Below are 22,276 nucleotides of genomic sequence, written 5' to 3'. Positions count from 1 at the left end.
ATAAACCAGCCAACCTGTCTCCATGGCAAAAGGATTACATCATGACTCAAGCATCTAGAGGAAAATACAGCCTGGGTACGCTGCGACAAGAGACCACGTGCATATAGTATTTGTAGAAGAATAAGCGCGTGAGTCAAGCGACTAGACAAACGACTGGAATGAAGAGCCACCCTGTACATTATCCATGATGTCATTATTGTGCATCTTGGAGCCAGGGCGGAAAAAGCATCCGTGCTGTTCCAAGAACTAAGGACTTGCATCACATTTAGATGGCATCAGATACTATATTTAAATGTGATACTGCAGGAGGACAGAAAAAGGGTTCTGACATCTCCTGGATGCAAGTTACTTAACAAGTGCTTCTTTTATCACAGTCTTTACAGGGTACACTCAGCTTCCCATTTCTTCTCTCAGTAGTATTTATACATTTTCTCTATCCACTGTACTCTTCTCCAACTCCCCAACTTTCTGCTCCCTCTCCCTCTCTCCATGCTATCTGCCTACGGCTCAACTCCCAGGGCGGGCAGTTGGCTCCACATCAGAAACATCCCAGGACAAAAGGGTAACTCCAGATTGTCGCGGTGAGGGCAGCCACCCGTGGCAGCGCTCAGCGGGATTCCGGTTGTTCATGGTTGGCACTAATTACAGATCGGCAGACTCACCAGGCTCTAGGAACTCCAGTCGGTACAAAGAAAATGCAGAGCGGGTTTAGACAGAAAAAACACTAACTGACCATTAAGACTGTCTCCCCTTAAAGCAAACCAGATAAAACACGGAGCGATGTAAAGTCAATAGGGTGGCTTAAAAGACATCACTCAGGATCAGGCACATGCTCCCCGGGGAAGCCTATTAACTTGTGCAATGCCATAATGTTGCAGTTTTATTACTACCCGGCGGCATGATGAAGCCTTCATATGGAGTATCTATGTATGGAGCTGAATTCACACTACAGGCTGTTGTAAAGCTAATTGCAAAGATAATCCCCCCTCTCTGCCTCAAGCTCCATGTCTCACTTTACAATCGTTAGGGTGCCAGAAAAATATTTTGTTCAGCAAAAGTTGTATTGAGCTTCATAACAGCCCTTTTGCAGGGAACTCCTCTTTATGAATTCAGAAGCCTGTGAAAAACCTGTGTTAGTAATTCTGAATCAGTAATGGGATTCAAAAGCTGGAGCCATGTTGGAACAACCCTTAGTAGCGATTTTCTACATTTTTCTTATTGTCAACTAATCTTATGTGCAGAGCAAACCAACTATGAACTCATCTTTCTTAGGAGTATTGTGTGTGTTTCCAAAGCCTAATATATCATATTCCTCTGTGCTGTAGACCTCTGTTGTTGTCCAAAAACTATTAAAAATACATCAGAGACCCACACCGTTGCACTTGGTGACGACAGAGATTGTAGTCACAATAGTTTTGGGTAGAAACGGCTCCAAAGACTGATAAAAGCTTTGGAAACATTTCTAACATCTTGTTAAATGTAGAATATAGACTATAGAAAATCACCAGCCATATCCTTTTACAGAGCTCCCATTTTCCGTGCAACAAGATATAAAAGCATCACCAGTCAGCAGAGGATGTAACCTGCTAATAAGAGAGTACCCTCTTTTTAAAAGGAGCAGTGTGTAGAATTAGTGGCATCTAGTGGAGTGGACTTAGCAGAAATGGAATATAATTTTCATAAGTATGTTTTAATCAGTATATAATCAACAGAAACTAAGAAACCTGTTTCTGTTACCATAGATTGAGCCTGAGATGTTGCACCACCATGTTTCTACAGTGGCCCTGAACAGACAAACCAAACACTGGCCTTGCGTTTTTTGCGAATTTCATAGCGGCCGTACGTTCCCCTATATCCTTGGAAGAGGGGGTTGAGGAGGGGAGAGGTATGTAAGTGTTCAATCTCTCCAATAGATACCACTGTATCCTACACACTGGACCTTTAAGTAGAATTTAGAAAGATTTGGGTTTTATCTTTAAAAATATAAGTATACATATATTTATATTTTTTATTCTCACAAAAAAATGTACATATTGTGGCGTACAGGTATTCCGTTTTTTTAAGACTTGGGTTGTACGTCATTATCAGGCCTCTCTTCCTCATCTTTCTAGTTACCCTTCAACCCTTACTGAGGAATAAAGTCAAATTGTTAAGAAAAAAAAAGTAATTTAAAACATAAGCTACTGGTTTCATGCACCCACATTTTTAAACATCTTTACAACATCTTGACAACTGTGGGTGTATAATTTCTATTCCCCACAAATATTTGACTGACAAGTTAATAGCCAATCACACACCGGAGGCAGAAACATGTGTGAACTGTACACAGCATAAGAAGGGACACACAACATGGAATCACTAAAGCTACAGTAAAAGCTTTGAATGGATAAGAAAGGGGCTTGTTACTTGTTTGAGCTGACTAAAAAAATGGCATCAGGTGTCAAAAAGGAAACTGAGCAAAAGCAGAGTGTTGAGTAAAATGTTGCACATGCACTGCTGAGCAATGAAGCACTAAGACATGCAACACTTCGCTCTCTCACTCATGTTGGTTAGAGGTGTTATTATACAAGCTACCTGCCACTTTTATTTTGGCAGAAAGCAAATTATCTGAAAGCAATCATCACTGCTTATAATCTTGAAGAGGGTGATGTATTTAATTAAAAATAATAAAGGAAAAGGGGAAATTTGCAGCTAATTATATTTATGGCAATTCTTACCATAAAATATAATTGACATTTACTTGAAACCGCAAGGAGCAAATTTAGCGAGGAACAAAAAGTGTTGACCTCATTTCATATTTGATGTGTTTGCTCTAGTCATTATTAGTCTTCATGCCCTTTACTGTTGCATAAAACTCTGTAACAAACCTGTTTAATTAAACCCCTTTATGAAGGAAGTCATGATGATTAATATGCATGTCCTCATTTCTGTCGTGCTTCAACGCGAGCCTAATTTTTGCTTCAACGGGTAAAAGTAAATTAACACGTCTTGCTTAAGTAGCTGAGATGTAATAGGGGATTGGTGAGTGTGTGTGCAAAAAAGATAGCTTCTAATTAAAAAAAGGAGAGCGTTGGTACACACAGGGTGAGTTTGAGTTATATATAGTGTGTGCGTGCGTGTGAAAATTAGCATGCACATAGCGTAACTGCTTAAAAACAGTGGAATAGGTTAGGCTCAATCATCTTTTTTTTTTTTACAGATTAATACAGAACATGAATGTTTAAATACATGTTTAAACCAGAAATGTCTTTGTGTATTAATGGCAAATATTAATATGAATGTCATGACAGGATTACAAACACTGACCAACACTAAAATAACAGCTAGTCTTAAAAGCAGTTCTCAATGACCCTGAGTAGGAAGAACAGCCTTTTTCAACTGCTTTATTACTTTTCACCGTTTTATTATTTTTACATTTTTACACGACACCTAAATATGTTTTACATTCTCAATGGAACAATAAACAGAAACGATAGAACACGCAGGGAATATTTTAACGGTGTAAAGAAACCTTATCATTTACAAACCTTGGTATTTCAGTCCTTTCAAGTGTTCTCCCAACCTCAAAAGAGCCACTTTGCTTTCCTGACACTAAAGAAACAAACATAGAAAAGGGTTTCCTCTGATCTCTCTGCGTACCCCATCACGTGTTGGGGCAGGTGTTCCACTCTCGCCCAGAGGGAAGAAGATGTGTTGGCACAAGGGAGAAATATGCATGCCAGAGTAAATACATGGGTGTGTGTGTGTGTGTGTGTGTGTGTGTGTGTGTGTGTGTGTGTGTGTGTGTGTGTGTGTGTGTGTGTATATATAATATATTCTCCATTTACATCTTTTCTCCTCTTCTGCAAAGAAAACAAACACACTTTCACAATTAAGACTCTAACTCCTCCTTAGCGTGCATTAACAGTGCAGGAGAAAAACCAAAGGGATAAAACCAATCCTCATGTTTAAACATCACATTTTCACTTTGATCTCACAATATGAGTCCAGGCATATAAAATTATACCAATGCTGGAGCTTAATGTGTTGTAGACTTTGTTTGCCAGCCACATGTTCACTGGCCAGTTTGTGCACAGCCACTGTTCCTGTCAGTCAACTGTCCTCTGGATCATAGAGGTCCAAACTCCTCCTCCTCCTCCTCCTCCTCCTCCTCTTCCTCCTTTCATGCCCCAGATCTAGTGGCTGAATGCCAATATCTGGGCAGGACACCCACCTGCTATCACCATTATGCACATGGAAGTTTCACGACCCAACGGTCACTTCAAAAAACATCAAATCAGCAATCTTTACTCCTCTGATCTCAATGAGGACTTCCGTTTCTTCTTTCCTCACAGGGCCACATGCTACATGCCCTCTTTCACACCATTCTCAGACAGACACGTCACACTTGTCTCATCCTCTACGGTCAGGAGCCCCCGTTGGCCTTCCTGCCTGATATAGCTGTGGTATGGGCTGGGGTGTGGGCCAGGGTCTGAAGGAATGGGACTGTTTGTTTTCTGTCCTTGTTTTCGATCGTCATGTGATCCAAATCATGTCGCGCACCTATCGACAGGCACTTACACAACCATGGGGTGGGGGGGTTACTGTCACGGAGGTACAGCATGCACTAATAATGCTAATGAGATCACAGCGTGGATGGGCTGTGTGCGTGTGTGTGTGTGCATGTGTGAGAGACTATAAGGGGGGGTCTATGAGTTAAACGGGTAATTTGAGATGAGCCCTCTCTCAGTTGGGCGACTGAAAATGGGGTGAGTCTGCAAATTTAATTTGAGCAGCACCAACAAGATTATTTGCGGAAAAGAGTCTTGCTGTGTCAGGCAAGGTCAGGCAGGGGATGTTTGTTTACAAGCGGTGAGGCGGTGAATGCCGGGACGCATTTTCACTGTGAATGTTGTGTAACGTCTTAACAGCTCTGGAATGCAGTGTGCCAAATGCTGTAAGGTGTGATTGTTCTGCATTTTACCACCAAATTTATTGTTCCAGCTGCACAGTATTTGCTTTGCTCTCAGTTCATATTCAAAAGAAGTGATGAATCATTCATGGTTAGAGCGTACCTACTTTATTGAGCTTGACACTCATTTGGAAATCTAAATTTGCCAAATCTAGGAGTGTGCACTCATTCAGTATTACAACATGTCTCCCACTGGAATTATATTGTGATGATTTAATCTAATTTAATGTCTACAATATTCACAACTTTGAATTAACTAAAAAAATTAAATTTTTACTTAATACTACCTACTTTTATACTGTAGCTCTGACTTGAGGGGTTACAATGCGTAGGCTCCATATCTAACCACAGCTGACATACCAATCCTCAAATATGTAACTACGCGTCAGGGCTCCGGTGGGTATGGAGATACCACATGCAGACTGCAATAACTGCGATTGGTCAGCTCTGGATACGCGCTCTCTCCTTGACATTCCCGATGGAGACTGTTGATAACAACGACAACTTTTAGCAAGTTTACAACAGCTCAGTAATCGTCTGCTTTTCAATAAAACACATAGCAAATGTATGACTTGCACAATTTCTCGACAATAGCCTCCTATTCAGCAAACAAATACAATGTTCCTGTTGAAAAGTTAATTGTACAAAAATGTAATTGAAGTATGTAAACACAGTTACTGGGGGAGGTATAACTGATCATAAACATCTATCTAGTATTGCAGTGATATTTCCACATATAACTATCACCTACAGTATCAAAACCTACACTGCAACCATCAATGGTGGGACTGCCTTAACTTATACATCAAGTATAAATCCAGCTTTAGAATGCAGTTTAAAGTAATAACAAATGTGATTTTGTCGATATATAAAGATACTGGATATATTCTCATGAATACTTGGATAGTGGCCATATTACCTAACAATTCCTAGTACTCCTTACTATTTTAATGACTGACACTATTTTAATGGTGCCAGCATTGGCCCACAGTACAAATCACGTTGGGATAATACATCATCATGTTTTGCTTGATGCTCTCAGCAGCTTGATATGGTAATAATACTGTGATCAGAAAGTAGCCTCGTTGCACTGGCAGCATTTATTTCTGTCAGCTATGCAGTTCAAAACTTACTCGGCACAATGTTCCTGATAAGTTGAATCAGTCAAAGCTGAGGCACAGATGTATTAAAGTCATCATTGTCCATCACTGAATTAGGACGAGATTAGAAACTGCCATAAAAAAGACAAGGGGTCTTATTGTAAGAGCAGGAGATAAGAAGCAGAGCACTTCTATATTTTACATTTGGATGGAAATAAGTGAGTCATGATGACCTAGTTTAGCATTCAGAACAGTGGAGGAAGGTTTTGTACATTTGCAGTGTCAGGAAGAGCCATTAATAAGTGTGGATTTTCAGAGAAGCACCACACCCACCGCCTCCATCCATCTCATCTGTAATTTATGAGACTTCTGTATTCCACCGAGTTTCATCGAGATGCAAATTAAGAACAATACAGAATATGTAGAGCTCGTAGAAGAAATCCACACAACCGAAAGGAAATTCTGAGAAAAATAAATAAAATCAAGCTCCAAAAAGCACAGTTGATATTTACTGCTGCAGGCAAAGTTGCGTAACTGATGAATGTTCTGATACAGACTCGCACAACCCATCTCCAAAAACCTATCATACATCATCCCGAGAGATCGGTACTTAAGATACATGTTCGAGATAGTATTGAGGCCTGTGCTTTGCCCTCATCCAGGCCTGTAATCTGTAACAGCAGGCAGTGCTCAGGTTCACCGTGGTAAACAAGTCCAACATCAGCAAGGTATGTCTGAGAGATTTCAGCACAACACGTAAGCAAGTTATTTTAGGTTTTGCAGGGGTGAGTCCAGCTGATTTAGTGAGGTCAAAACGTGGCCAAAAGCAAGCACCCCGCTGTGCTCTCACACATTTGAGTGAGCCAGAATTGTTTTGGCCTCATCGTTGGCCCGACCAATCGCTAAGGCCTTGCCTTAACTCAAACAAATACTTGTGTAGATAGATCATCACATATCCTGCAAGGGAGGTTTATCTTACTATATATGGAGCTCAATACAGTGTCAAGGCAGATAAAGGTTTGAAATCACTTCTTTTTTTTTTGTCTTAACTGCTTTTTTGGGCTCGAACCACTAATTCAACAGATAAAACAGACGAAGCAAAGAAAGGTGAGAATTACTTTACAGTGAAAGTGCATCCAAGTCAGACAAGGCAGGTCTCCTTAGACTGGCTTTGTCTGAGGAGTTTCCTTACTAGTTGTAGGAACTTTTCTCCAGTGTAAAAAAGAAATCAATGAAAATCCCTGAAATCAGCAGCTACTAGGTCACACTGGGGTTAACACTCTCCTGGATCAAAAGCCTAACTGGAGAAAGACAATTTGTGCAGTGGGACGTTTTTCACCTGCAACACAGAGACATGATGAAACCATTATTATTAATGTAAAGAGAGTACATATGCAGGTGTGCATACATGCTAGTTTAAATAAATACCTGTGGCAACTTGTCACTTTATGCGCAATGTCGACCGTGAATTTCACTTGTTCTTCATAGTTATTTACTTTATCCCAGATCCATCCACGCCCAGATTTAATCACCAGAAATGCAGAACTCTGGGACCGAGCCTCAAGGCGTTTTGCTTCTAAAATGAAAATTGGAAACTGGATTCATCGAGAGATTTTGATCTTCCACCACATATTGTTAGGTTTTTATTGGCCATCTCTCATTTCAGCCTCGGGGTGTCAGCTCTGTTAGTTATCTGATTGAGAGAAGTATAAGGTGCAAGGATGGCAAAACTCAGAAAGAATATTTTACTCCAGCACCATTTCAACATTCACTGTTTCAACAGTTCATGGGAAATAAAGCGAGTTATGGACATTTATGTGATACATTTTAGCAATAATGCCGTGACAGGAGGTTTTAGTGCATAGCTGAGTCTGTATTATAGGTGGGAAATTCAAATAGACAATACAACCATTTGTTACCAGTCAATTAGTCGTTTACTGCCTCAACATCTTAATCCATGGGTGTCAAAATCAGCCCAGACCATTAAAACCATTGCATAATAACCTATAAATACTATATTATATATTTTAAAACTTTACTATAATTAACCATCTAGGGGTACCCTGGTAAGAGAAACTGATAAAACATGTCCAAGCCCACCAAGGAAAAATTTGACTTGCACTATGATTCAGATTTGAAGGACAGTTATCTCAATTTGGTCATCCACGAGAAGATCAGAAGCCTTGACTGTGAATGACGAGCTAAAATAAGTGAGAGTAGCGGTGCATTTTATTGAAAAACTAAAATGTTCACACTTTGCAAAGTTATCCAGTGGGCCGGTTCTGGCCGGCCGGCCGTATGTTTGATACCCCTGTCCTAATCAATCACTAATAAATGGCTAATGGTACCAGTATGATACCTTTTCTTCGATACCAGTTCCTGAACAGCACTTTTTTCTATACCAATTTTATAAAAATCCATTCTAACAAAAAAGAAAGGTACAAATCTTTAGCTTATTTTTCATCTCCTTGGCATTTTAAACACTCGTAACGTGAAAAATATAAACCTATTTACCACAGTCACTTTCAGACCATCAAGCTAATTTCAGCACGACAATTCATTCAGCCCATAATGTTATTCTAATGTAATGTTATGTGTTGGTTACGTGTTGTGTAATGTAATGCTAATGAAGTCTGGATGTGGCACCCAGCATGTGCTGTAGCTGAAATGTGACTGATATTCACACTCATCAATCAGCAAAACTCGCTAGTTTTAACATCAATTACTTTAAAGAGAAAGTGTGTTGAATGTCTCTGAACAGCTAGTTAACATCAGCATGAATAGTTTCATCACTTTGCTTTATGACAGTTATTTTGTACAGTATATTGTCTGTTAATGCTAGCCGGGTTAGCAGCTCAAAACGTAGCAAGCGGAGGCAGCAGCAGCATCTACAGCGGCTCATCAGTAACAGGAGGTTGGACCAAAACAAATAACCTGCAGGTAAGACAAGATGAAGCTGTATTCAAATATAAATAATATACAATATGAATGAGTGAGCTGACGTAACCTATTGCAAAGAGGATTCAAAGTGAGCCTGTGTAAGTGCTCCCAGAAGACTTTGAGAAAGAAAGGCATCATCAGATCATTTAACATCAGATAAGGTCTACATACTGCCACGTTATCATCACTTAGGCTTTTGCACTGACTGCCAAAAGCAACAAGCTAACGTAATGTCTGACATGACCCACATCAATCAGCTATTAAACAGACATTATCGAGACATCATGGTGCTTTTTTACAAGCGGAGAGACAGGTGAGAGGTCTGGAAGACGTCAACAATAAAAAGGCCTTACGTCACCGCCGTCTGTGGTTCAGTCTTTTGGTTTATGGACCCCACAGGACGACAATGATGACGGTAGGAGTAGTCTGTCCCACACCCACCCACTCCTCAGTTCAAAAGGAGAATATCTGACACCATTAAATCACTGAGTCCAACAGCTTTAGCCCATTAAGTCATTTTGCAAAATGCTGAATAGCTGAACTCTGCCTGCCCTGAGAGGAGGGGATGCGCTTTTAAATCACATGCTTTGGTGAAAGGACAAAGTTTGACAAGGGGTTAGCGGCAGCATCCAGCTTTTAGCCTAGTTAAATCATTAAGGTCAACACCCAAGCTTATATCCCTCATATGTATGCGTAACAAAACGTCTGTGGCACAGAGGCTTGTTGGAATAATGTATCATAACTCAATAAGACTGCACCTATTTGTATTCTACTCACCTTGTAAACATATTTTGTGGACGTAATTATCTTTAAAACAGGTTCGCATCCAACAGTCCACGCATTTAATATAAACTAAATCATAAACTCAACTCAGCTCATAGCTCATCAGACTCAAATTATCCGGCTCAACGCCTTTGCTAGTACCTTATCAGCAAAGCCACAGCCTTGAGTTTTCCAGATAATCATTAATGATTACAAAGTCAATATTCTTGTAAAGATCAAAGAGACACATTTAAGACTATTTAAAGTTGATCAGCTCTCAAGCAACAGATACAATAAAGTATTGCAGTAAGGATTGTGGTTTTACTGGTCCCTTTATATTTTCACTGGACTTGAAGCTAAAGACTCAAAATAACTTCTATAATTTTGGTGATTTATTCATTGTTTAAATAACACAGTGAAGTGGTTGTTTTCCTTCAGTTATGGATATGTAATGGTGATATATTACATAAATATGCAAAATATAAAATTAGGCACATATTGGATCAGTAAATGAATGGTGTAAATGTAGGTTTATCCATATTGTGTCCTCGTCCCTCTGTTGCTGCTGCTGGTCAGACTAGCAGCTGTTGGTAGAGAGGAGGGGCAGGCTTCTGTCAGCCTGAATTCGACAAGAATCTAACTTAAGATATTTAGCTAATTAGACTCAATCGTTACATACAATGAACGTCTGTTTCAAGCTCAATCATAAAAGTTCACTAGTAGAATAACAAGCTCCATATTGATGATAATAATACCAGCTGTGAATGAGAGTGGAGTTGACTGCTGGGAGTCAAAGACGTCACATTTCATGTCATGTTTATGTTCCGCTTGTCGAACACTTGTTTGTAACATCTCCGTTACTGCTGGATTTTGGTGACTCAACTTGGGTAAAGTATAACCTAAAGTCCCTGTGGAGTCTATGCTCTCATTTACACCCTGTGTGTGGGTGTGTGTGGCGGGGGGTCGACTTAAGCCACTTTCCGGGACAAACACCAGACTTAACACAAGTTGATTGTGGACAGCTGATTTTTGGGGTTAAGGTAAGTTTTAGAAAGTGGTGGTTAGGGTAAGTAAGTCTATGTGACAGTGCTCAGTGGTCAGTGGTTTTGTTTGTTGTGAGTATTATCTGTCAGTCACCTGGCAGCTGATCCCAGTTTATTTATCTGCCATGACTCTGATTGGCCAATCAACTTTACCCTAGATAAACCGTTTCTGGCCCTGTGCCATCGGACTATCAGTTATGTCAATCACTGATAATTAATGTCTGTCTTTTAAGACCACATTGAATAAAATCCTGATAGTAAAACATGACTCCCAGTAGCGAGAATTATTGCAGCACTGTAGATGAATTGTTACTAGTTATATGAATACTATGCATGCATGCTACAGGAAAACAAATCTTTCCCAAGCTTTATTTAAAACTCTTATCTCACTTTACTGCTTTAATGCCTACTTGAGCATATGTACAGCATTGGCTTGAGCTCAAACAACCACACAGTCACACAAGCAGTAAAATAAATATAAAAGGAGGCTGATGAACGTCCCGCTCTCTTAGATCAAACACCCTGATAGGAGAGGATGCCTTCTGGTGTGATACATGAGAACCCAGTGTCACTCTGATCCGCTCCTTTATCATCCACCATCCTCTGCAGAGCCACAGATCGAAGACTGATATGACAATTACTCATTACACAGAGACAGTGGGAACCTGGTATGACACTGATGCAACAAGTCTGAAATCCAGTGAAAATGTCAAGAACATCTTCATATGATCGGGTGATTACTAGCCCAATAGTAGTAGTGTGTCCAATATAAAAATACATTCATAAAGAAATAGACTTTAATTAAAAATAGATTTTAAATTGCATTAAAAAATGCTTTTGGTAATCAAAACACATTTATAAACTACTGGGAGTGTGGAATAAATAATAATAATTTCACCAATCATCTGAATGACGTCTGGAGTCCGGTGGGTGATTTTAATTTGTTCTGACATTTTCCCACCTGGGTGACTAAGATGACACAGCACTGACTTTTGGTAGGTGAAATGTTATTGCCTGATAGCTGCAAAATGTACTCTGTATAGGCCACGACCTGAAGCTGCCAACACAAATCACATCAAGGCCGGAGAGCCAAAACAAAAACGCAACTGGGCTCCCGACTCCGCATTGATTGCAGACAGAGCTGAAGTTTTTTAGACGTGGCTTCCAGCCCAAACTGCACTTTATCAGGCTCCGCTGACCTTCTCAAACCTGGAGTGTTTTGTTTGAGGGTAAACTACATGGCCAAATTCCTGATGGTGTAAAAAATGAGAACAATGCTGTTAATCAGAAGCAGTGTGACATTTGGAAAGACCAAACTACAATGTAACATTGTGAGGTTGAATCCATCGAGTTTTGTAGGGGTGTTATGATGAACTTTAAATCTTTAGCTTAATCACCAGTCTCACAAATGCTTGTTAAACATTTTAACAAACTATCATTAAGCAATGGCAACATTCTCAGTCAATTAATGTGAGTTTTTCTCAGCAGCAACCTTTCTGCTTAATTTAATCATTTATTCATGTGTACAAGGGAAAACTGCAAGTGGGATACTGGGCTGAATATGAACAACTTACTGCCTCATATCCAACCAAGAATATCAGAAAGTAAAATATGAATGTGGCCCTCCTCTGATCTTCTTGAAGAAATGATTATTTTGACTTGTCCCCCTCCACAGGTGGGTCCGAGCGCTGGCCCTGCTACAGAACAGCAGCCCTGGAGTGAGCAGAGATCCACTGCCGTGTTCAAAGATATTTCAAAGAGGAAGATGCATGAACTTGAACAGAGAGGCCTACTATTAAATAATACCATACAGAGCGGTGTTATTACAGTCCGCAAATTATGCTGAAGTCATAGGCTTGAGTCAGACATTTTGGATAAAACATCACATGAAGGCTGCGTGTCGCAAAAGATCCAATTTGAAAACTACCAGTAATGAGATCTGCATCTGGTGTGAGTAACGCTACTGTTCTTTTGCAACTGGCCGCTCTCCTCTTTGTGAGCGAGTGCGGTCTCCTTAACCTCTGGGTCACACCTGTTACCTAGCTCAAGCTCTGGCTCAGGGCAAGGGGAGAGGTCAAAGGTCGTGGTGTCACATGACACTTCCCTCACAGATCTGTTTCAGAGCCCACACGTACACATGCACTCTGTCAACCAGGAAATTATCTGTTATTTACGTCATTGAAGTCTGTGTCTGTGATTCATTTTTTTCTAATCAAACAACAAACATGATTGAAATTACACACACTGCTTTTAAACCCAGGCTACGATTAATCCGAGAAAGTAAACATGAATGAGGTATATTGATCAGTTGTGTAACACATACACACACATTTTACAGTTTGAAATGTCCCTTACATCTGTCACACATGTTTTTTTTCCACTTATCACAATTCAAAGTTTACATGTGTTATTCCTGAAAGATTTTGCACCATTTACTGTCAAAGGGTTGTGAATTAAAGTCTACTTTGAAGTTTGCACACATGAACAAATTCAAGAGTTTAATTGAAAAATACTAATATGCCTGAGGAAAAAGGAAATTAATGAGTTTTTAAAAAGAAGGAAAATCAAAAGCTCAGATTGAAAAGCACAACAGTGGTACACAAACGTCTTCAGATGGCTTATTACACTCAAATTAACCAATATCGAGCTTTGCTTCAATGCCAAAAATATGGCAGAACGTATTGAATGCTTTCAACTAGCTGATTTGTTGTGTCGTAATGAAGCTTTAATATCCCGCAGAATCACACTGCAAGCTTCAAGCTAATTAGTGTTTGGAAAATAGAAACATTTGTTCCATCTTACAGAAATAACATGAAACACAACACATTAAAGTGTCTGTGTGATGGAGTGAAGTAAAACACAACCAGCACGTTAACTGCAGTTGAAGAGACTGCTATTGCGATATATTGATTCACTGGCTGGGCTGCACCTGTTATGGGTGAAAGTTAATTAATCAATTAATCGAAACCGGTGCAGAGGAAGTGTTTTAACAATGTTTAAGTTTTCAAGCATCAAATGAATTCTGATAATTATTCATGTATTTTCTAAGACTTCTCTGATAAAGAAAAAATAGTGTTTTCTTAGTCATTTGTGACTGTACCCTTTACCTTTAGATTGTGGACTTGGTTGAACAAAACAAGCTAATTTCTGTTTTTTCATCAAGTGACGGGTATTAGTCTCTTTCTGAGCAAGTATGGGTATCTATTTGAAAAACTAACAGTGGGAAGCCCTAGATAAACCCAAGCTCCGGGTCATTGATCTTTCTGGCAAACAGAAACAACTTTCATCTCAATTCACAATGTGACAGGACACATTGTGAACATCTCACTGCACTGACATTTCAAGATATGCCCGCAGGCCAGTGAGTCATCCATGACATTCCTTTATCGCACAAAAAAGAGCCTCTTGTGATGGAAAAGGTAATTTATGTCATCTCTACTAACACACTGCTGTAATAGCGTAGATCAATACTACAGCGGAACATCTGTGATAGGCAAACAAAAAGGTGAAAGGCAAATAAAATACATGTCAGAGCCGAGTGACTGTTGAGCAGCTGCCATGAGATTTACAAATGTCATGAAATGTTCGTATCATTAAGAAATATATCCTATAACTGATCTCCATGTTAGACTCATTCAAAGATCCTGCAACCTCTGTTTCATACAAAGATAAAAAATCACCACTAAATCACTATCTTCCAGTCGCTCGCCACAAAGAATGTCAGGTATGTTCCCGATTCACAAATCTCGGAAATAATCCGACAAATATTTGCTCCACATTCTTTAGGGGACGGGAACAGGCATCCGCATGGCCATTATCAGCAGGCCAAATCTGAAATCTGGGCAAAGCCGCCCCCTCATCCGCTCTAAACAGGTGAAGAAGTAACAATGTCAGACGCCTGCCTTTGTTGACACTGTCAACTCGCGACTGGTAATCAAAACACGAGCCGGGAGCAAGTAAAAACAAGAACTGACAACTACAGTCGCACACACACATAGAAGAGAAGATCTGGTTCATCAAGAGCCTGCTGTCTGTAGTAATGCACTTCAGCTTTCACTAGCCTGAACTTTTGACACTGAAACTGAAGAATGTTTCACTTCCACAAACACATTCTTCACATAAAAAGGAGGGTTGAATACTTATTAATGCAGGAGAAGAAAGGATACTGCAGATTTCAGCTGAAGTGCAACTAAGATTTGATAATAATGGGGTTTTGGAGTCTGATGATGATGATTTTTTTTTCACTCTTTCAACACACAAGCTCAAGTCAAATGACATCCCACCGCGAGGTCAGGGTTTGTCCAGCATGTGTGATTTCCGTGGAAACATCTGCCTGATAACCAGATGACGCTGGATGAGCAACGAGCTGTCTGACGTATATAGTGTACGTTACCTCCTCGACCGCTCCCTGTCAAACTCAAACAGCTAGAACTGAAACGATTAGGCAATTAAGTGATTGAACAACTGACGTAAAATTAATCGGCAGCTGTTTTCATGATGTTTTAGTCATTAAAATGCCAAACATTCAGTGGTTGCTTGCTGCTTTTCCTAAACTGTCTTTGAGTTTTTGACAGTAGGTGGAACAAGACTTGCTATCTGAAGATATCATCAGGAAAATGTGATGTCATTTTTTATCGTCTACCGCCTGACCTGAAAACTAAATATTTTCCAAAGCCGCTCAGACCATTAAAAACTAAACTTTTATTGTTATTTCTGAACTACTTTTTTAAAATAACGCCTTATCATTTAACTGACTGCTGCACTTTAAGATCTGATTTAGTTTTGTATCTTTAGCAGCAGCCTGTCACATCAAGAATCCCCCCTGACGATTTGAATCTAACCTGAGAATACAGATACTGACAGGTGAAAACAACACCTTCAAAAATGTTTCACATCTCCTTTTTTTATTTTTATAAATTGGCTTATTTAAACACCTGCATTAAAACTTACTTTCGGTCTTCACTTGTCAGAGCCTTCATGCCTTATTTCCATTTTTAGTAAGAATTAACCAGCAACTTAGAGAAGCTGTTTTTATCTATAATTGAATGCAATGCTCATTCTGGTATGTTGTATACGTTATTTAACACTGTAGGATACATATACAGAGACAGAGAGAGAGAACGGTTTAAAACATGCTTCCATTGAACATGAACTTATTACTAGCATCATCCCTGATGTAATGTTGGCTTTTTATGAGAAGCACCAGCTAACTCATGCAGTCCTGTGTAAATGGCTAAAGTTAGTAAAGCACTTATAAGTCTTTAAAGATAAAGGAGGACAAGGCGGCATGATCCCATTCAATTATTTACATGTATAAGGGTACTGAGGGATTATGTTTAAATTAAGAATTATTTTACAAATATGCCATTATTATCAATTAATACATTTTGTTTTGGTTTTAGTAACCTTTAGGAGCAATAAGACTGTGTTGAAATCAATTAATGTATATAGGATTGTTGCATATAACTTAAATTTATGTATTTTCTGCAGGTAATGTGTAGCTGCTCCTCTCACCAATATATATGTTATATATTTACATGCTTCTTCTAGTGCAAGTTCTTTTTTTATACTATATTTCCATAATGTGGATATTTTGTTGTTTATGTTGTGTCTGCTACTCACTACAACAGCAGCACAAAATCCTTATATGTACTGATAACCTTGAAAATCTGATTTTGATTTTGATCCTGGCAACAGTGAAACACACATTTTCCACTCATACTTTTCTCATTACCTTATCACATGAACATTTTGTGCGGTTTTTCAATAGCGCTTAACATAAAGCCATTTCTCCCTCTGAAAGACCCCTGGTGGTCCCAGGACCCCTGTCCGTCCAGCAGCGGTGAGTTAAACACTGCTAGTCCATTTTTGTAAACACTGAGAAGTCGTCGCGTTTTGTTATACACCTTCTCCAAAAACAAGGTGTGCGCCAAACGTAACTTTTAAAACTCAACCAAACAAAAAGAGAGAAAGAAAACACGAGCAGCATCTCCTTTCTGAACGTATTTTAGCTCTCTCTTAACTTCTGACAGCAGCAGGAGCAGCTATGTTTGCGACGTTACGCAGATATCATTCAAATGTGGAGAGAAGCAAACCACGGCTAGCAAACTTCTCCGTCTGTCCGTGTGTTTGCATCCCTAAAACTGCGTAAATCTGACATTAACAAAACGCTAAAGACACATACGCATACCCTTACTGTACAAACTGGAACTTGGCAGCCGAAGAAAACTGACGAGACTTGTAGCTGAGACACTTTCAATTTTGGGGAGGGGGGGGGAGTGGAGGTGGTGAAAGGAACCCTTAGCGAACTTTTCCATACCTTTCAGACGAAGAGTAGCTCCCCCGTCGGTGCCAACCACTTCTTGACAACCATAAATCCCGGTTTTGACAACGTCGTGTTCGGCTGTAACAACGACAATCCCGAGTGTGTGGACGGCTCAACTCTTTGCCAGTGCGAGTGGGGTTTTTTTTTTTCGCGCACAGCTCCTCTCTCTCTCTCTTTCTCTCTCTCTCTGCGTGGCTCCACTAAAACAGCCGCTGCAGCTTTTTCCACCAGCCTGCAGCGGGAGCGAGCACACTGGGGTACTGGGCTGGCCAGGAGAAGAGCGTGAGCGCGCAATTTACAAAATAGACTCTAGTCCAAACAGAGTGTGTGGAAAACCAATCCAGCAAAATTAAGCTGTTTTTTTCCCTCTATTTCACATAAAAACTATCGGGTTATGAGATACGAATTTGTATTATTATGTACCTCATTTTCTGCAGCTGTTGAAAAGGTTGAAAAGTCGTCTTCTACCAGCTGCTCCCGTTAGGGGTCGCCACAGCAGATCATTCATCGCTTCCTGTCTTCTGTATCTTCCTTAGTTGTGCCAACCACCTGCATCTCTCTCTCTCTCTCTCTCTCTCTCTCTCTCTCTCTCTCAACCAAACCAAACACCATATCCATAAACCTCCTCTCTGGCCTTCCTCTTCCCCCTCTTTCCTGGCAGCTCCAACTTAAGCTTCTTTCTCCCAGTATAATATGTGAAAAGGTTGAAAATACAACTAAAGAAAGAGCCTGGAGTGTGAAATCCAGATGATTATGCACTTCTTTACTGCTTCATTGCAAACTGGATGATTAAAAATGAGGCATTTTATGTGATTGACTGCACATAAATGTAAATTATTCTATTACCTTTATTATTATATTATGCATTATTTAATTTTCATATGAAAAAAAAATACTAATCCAAGGTTCACTCACTGGCTATTTCTGCAACTTTCAACCACATCTCATGGTTTTTCCTCAGCAGGCGGAGTTTGACCTCATGTAAGGTGAAGTATGCAACTTGATGACTTGAATTAGGCTATCTCCATGACAACTAAGTAAATTCCATCTGCAGAGGAAGAGATGTGACTACAAGCTCTGGAAAAAGCCATTAAATGGAACTTGAGTTGAAGGGGGTTTTTTTTGCTTTGTTTTGTCTTTTTGTGTATTTGTCTTACTCCTGTTTTTATGCTCATGAATTAACTTTGATGCTCAATTTTTATATTTACTTTCAAAATACTTTTTAAAGGCTCGTGTTGACTTTGTTCCATTTCCTAATGTGCCTTTGTATAATAGACCACGGTGAGTGTGTGTGCTCACTTTCCAGTTATTGAAAAGTGTTGAGTGCAGTCAATGTGTCCCACTGACATCATGCCTCTCATAAGCTAATGACCACTGGAGAGGAAATCCCCTCCTCTCCTGCTGCCTTCAGGTGCTGTGGGAAATATCCTAATCACAATTAAAAGCTGAACGCACATGAAAAACACAGATCAGTGATGAAGTGTCACTGTATTTTTTTTCACCATTTTCTCACTTGGTTTAGGTAAGACAAAGGCAGCAGATGTAACAAATGATGTGTTTATTTTTATATAAATGTTTTGGCATTGATCACGAAGCAATATGAGATTTCGATCACACCCAGTTTGTGAAAAAAAAGTCCAATAAAGCAAGCAAGTATGTTTCAGACAGCAGCAACATTAGGTGTAAAACAAGCAACATATGGTTCATTTGGAGAAAACGTCTGGGAAGAGGAGGAGGAGCTGAGCCAGAGGTTGACATGTGGGAATGACTCAAGTTTTTTTGCACATTCCAAGCATTGTTTCCTCCTCCTCCTCCTCCTCCTCCTCCTTCTCCTCCTCCTCCTCCCTGCCCCGGTCTTGGGCACTAAGGCCAAGGATTTTCCAGGGCTGGGGGGAGATGGAGCGGATGATGGATCAAGGAAGAGGGAGGATGACTCGCATTTTCCTCTTTTGCCTTTTTAAGAGTAACTCTCTGTTTCTCCAGCTGAATAAATAAAGAGTTAGAGGGAGTGAGATTTCTTTCTGTGCTTTGTACAACTGCTCCGCATCCCTCACCTGTAATCAGATTAACACGCTTATCTATGGAGATTATTACACTGCTGCAGGACAAATTGTAAAAAAAAAAAAAAAAAAAAAAAAAAGGAGCAGGAAATAAAAAAACTCTGTGTTAAAGGGTAACGAGATAGTGGGAATACAAGTTTTTAGCAAAGTTGAAGCAAAACAAGTGAAACAATTCACTGAGAAATACAGATTCAGATTCAGACAACTTTATTTATCCCAAATGGGCAATTCATTTGCAGCTTTCCCACGTACTGTATGGCACAATTTTGATCAAATAGACAAATCCTACTCATCATCATCATCATTATCATCATCAACATCATTCCCTTTTCAGACACATTATTAGATCTACATTTGGTGACATAAGTATTATCATCAATATTTTATGGGGGAAAAATCTGCTGTGTCCCTTGACAGTTACAATGAAAAATATAATGTCCAGTGCCCACACACATTTCTCTCTATGGACAAATCCTTTCCAAATAAATGAATGTGAAGTCAGCTAAGTAAAAGTAACTACAGAAAAGGCAATTCATTAATTTATTTGAGAGTGATGCTGATTGTGTTTCGTTCAAAGCAAAACATGTATCTCCAAATGTGTCACAGCATTTGTCAAAATAATCAAGTTTTTGTTTGGGTGAAGAAAACTGAACAGAGCTGAAATCCTTAAGACTATCTCTGTCAAAATTAGTTTTGGCATCATAATCACAATAAGTCACGTCTCAGAAGAATGCAAGAATATTAATACAAGCAACTTGCTTAAAATGACATCAAGACACACCACCACCATGTCAAATTTCCATTACTGTTTATCAGTAGAGTGCATATCGTCACAAAATACTTAAATGCAGGTGGAGCTCAGCCCTGAGAGACGGTGCAGCAGGACAGTTAGCGGGAACTGAGATAATGAACTTTGAGCTGACTCATGTCAGTAGCACAGCTGAGAGGACTTTGTCCCTGACGATGGAACAGAATTTAAATAAATCTGAAGTAGTAATTAAATGTTCCTGTTATGAAAGTGCGCCATGCATTCTTCTGAGACTGTACTGAAAGATTTCCAAACATGGCTCACAATGCTGTACCTCGTTATTTCTTCTACACATTTATGTAATATTTTTTTCACTGCAATGCCGACATACTGTGCTCTGATTGAGCTTCAAAGCGTTTCATCATTTATTTTCAAACTGGAGGAGATATCTGTCTCCTGTCAAATATTTGTACACATTTTCTTCAGCTATGTTAAAAACTGCCACTGGGCCAGCAACTTACAGGCTTAAACCATACTTAATGAAGACATGGGTTCAAGCCCATATTACCACAAGCATCTGCCCTGCTGAAGTATCCTTGAGCAAGACAACAGCTGCAGCAAAGCTGTTCTGCGGCTGACTCATATCTGATCTTAATGTCCTGTTCGGTCAGGAGAGTCAACAGTGCATCATAAAAACTATCCCACTGAATCTGTTTCTGATTTTTGAACAGATACTTACAGAACCTATTATTTAGAATAGGTCATGAAGGTAGCAGGTGTTGAATAATGGAATATGCTATGCACAAAGAGGAGCTTTAACCTGATGCCTACATGCGAAAATGTATGGCTAAATTACAGAATTTTAAATATGTCCCTAAAAAAGGTTGCAAATAGTCATTTTCAACCCCAGAAACTGAGGTCAACAGTGACCTTCAGCAGTGACTCACATAACTGAATACTATTGATTAAATAGGAGGGGGGTTTGTGCCATCAGAAAACATATTTAAAAATCAATCACTGTTGTTGATGAAAAGGACTTCCATAAATGTTTATTGGCCCACAAAGATTAGGCAAGGCAACATTGTCAGCTGTTTGACCATGCCTGAATAATCTAACAAAAGGTAGCTCATTTCAACTGTTATAGTTTGAGCTAACAGAAACCATTCAGGACACTGAAACCATTGAAAGCTCAATCAGCACATGGCGCCTGACTCATCCTCTCTCCTCTGAGTCACTCCCTCCCCCCTCCGGTCCAGGATCTGTGGCTCTCTGCTGGAGCTGGCTCCTCTCTCCTAATGTCAACCCCGCCACTCCAGGGGCAGGAAGCAGGCCAAGGATGCAGACATAGCCCAAATAAGGAGGAAGAAGCTGTTTGTATTTCAGTGGGTGTTTCTTTCTGAGGACAAAGACTGGGTGTGATGGTGTGGCGAGAAGAGGGCACGAGGTGGGAAATCACAGTCATACAGTTTCTCTGTTTCAGCAACGCTGTCATGTCTTAAAATAGATTTATAGGTTTTTCCTTTTTATCTGATATCAGTACAGATTGTGTGTATGGAGTGAAGTGAAACGGGTCAGGATCTGGACTTAAAAATTGAGGTATGATACATTACTCTGCACCATTATAGCCGACCCCCCCACCAAACTCACACACACGCGCACATACACACACAAGCTTTTCCACGATGTTTTTTACAGCCTTGGGCCAACATCAAAGCAAAATAAAGGCTGTAGCTAAGCTCATTATACAAATGAGCGTTGGTGCCTACTGCACACACCAAGCAGCACATATGTGAAAGATGATCCCAAAAGTGAAAAGGTAAACAACTCTAATAAGGTAGTGAGTGTCTCACTGGACACAGAGCTTCTATGGAAGTAGTTTATGTCCCATAGTACATCTAGCATATTTCCCTAGCTAGTATTTCTCAATATTTTGAGAAATATTTTTAGCCAAGCTAAAGTAGCTTCATGGATTTAGGGAGGGTTGATGGTCTTGCAGTCAGTCCTCCACTTTGGTGCAATGGAAATATCTCAACAACTATTGGATGGATTGCCATAATATTTTTCAGTCTCCAGAGGATGATCCCCTGACTTTTTCTGCGGTTGATGTTTCTAATTTCATTGTGAACTGTCCCAGCAAAATTTGGATGGTCCCCCCACCCCCCGTCGCCACCTTGGTAATCATATTTGTGGTTTTGAATGAATGAAATATCTTTACAGCTATTAGATGGATTACTATGACGTTTGATGAAGACACTCAGAACGAATTTTCCCTATCTTTTCATCCGGTGAGATCATCACATCAAAATTTTTCATTTGTACAATTTGGTTTATGGCTAAATATCTGCAA

At 39.7% G+C, this 22,276-nt stretch overlaps 1 long non-coding RNA gene across 1 annotated transcript in view; it reads right to left on the bottom strand.

Annotated features, from left to right (window-relative positions):
• The window catches only part of LOC133982291 (uncharacterized), a 73,543-nt gene extending 56,343 nt beyond the window's left edge, over positions 1-17,200 (bottom strand). Inside the window, exon 1 of the long non-coding RNA XR_009925319.1 lies at positions 17,116-17,200. This is a non-coding gene — a long non-coding RNA (uncharacterized LOC133982291). The remainder of the gene's footprint in view (positions 1-17,115) is intronic.
• Positions 17,201-22,276: the final 5,076 nt, after the last annotated feature.

This window comes from Scomber scombrus, chromosome 6, assembly GCF_963691925.1.
Source record: "Scomber scombrus chromosome 6, fScoSco1.1, whole genome shotgun sequence".
NCBI classification, from domain to species: domain Eukaryota; kingdom Metazoa; phylum Chordata; class Actinopteri; order Scombriformes; family Scombridae; genus Scomber; species Scomber scombrus.
The sequence above is the reverse complement of the archived record's forward strand: the minus strand, read 5'-3'. Positions and strand labels throughout refer to the sequence as shown.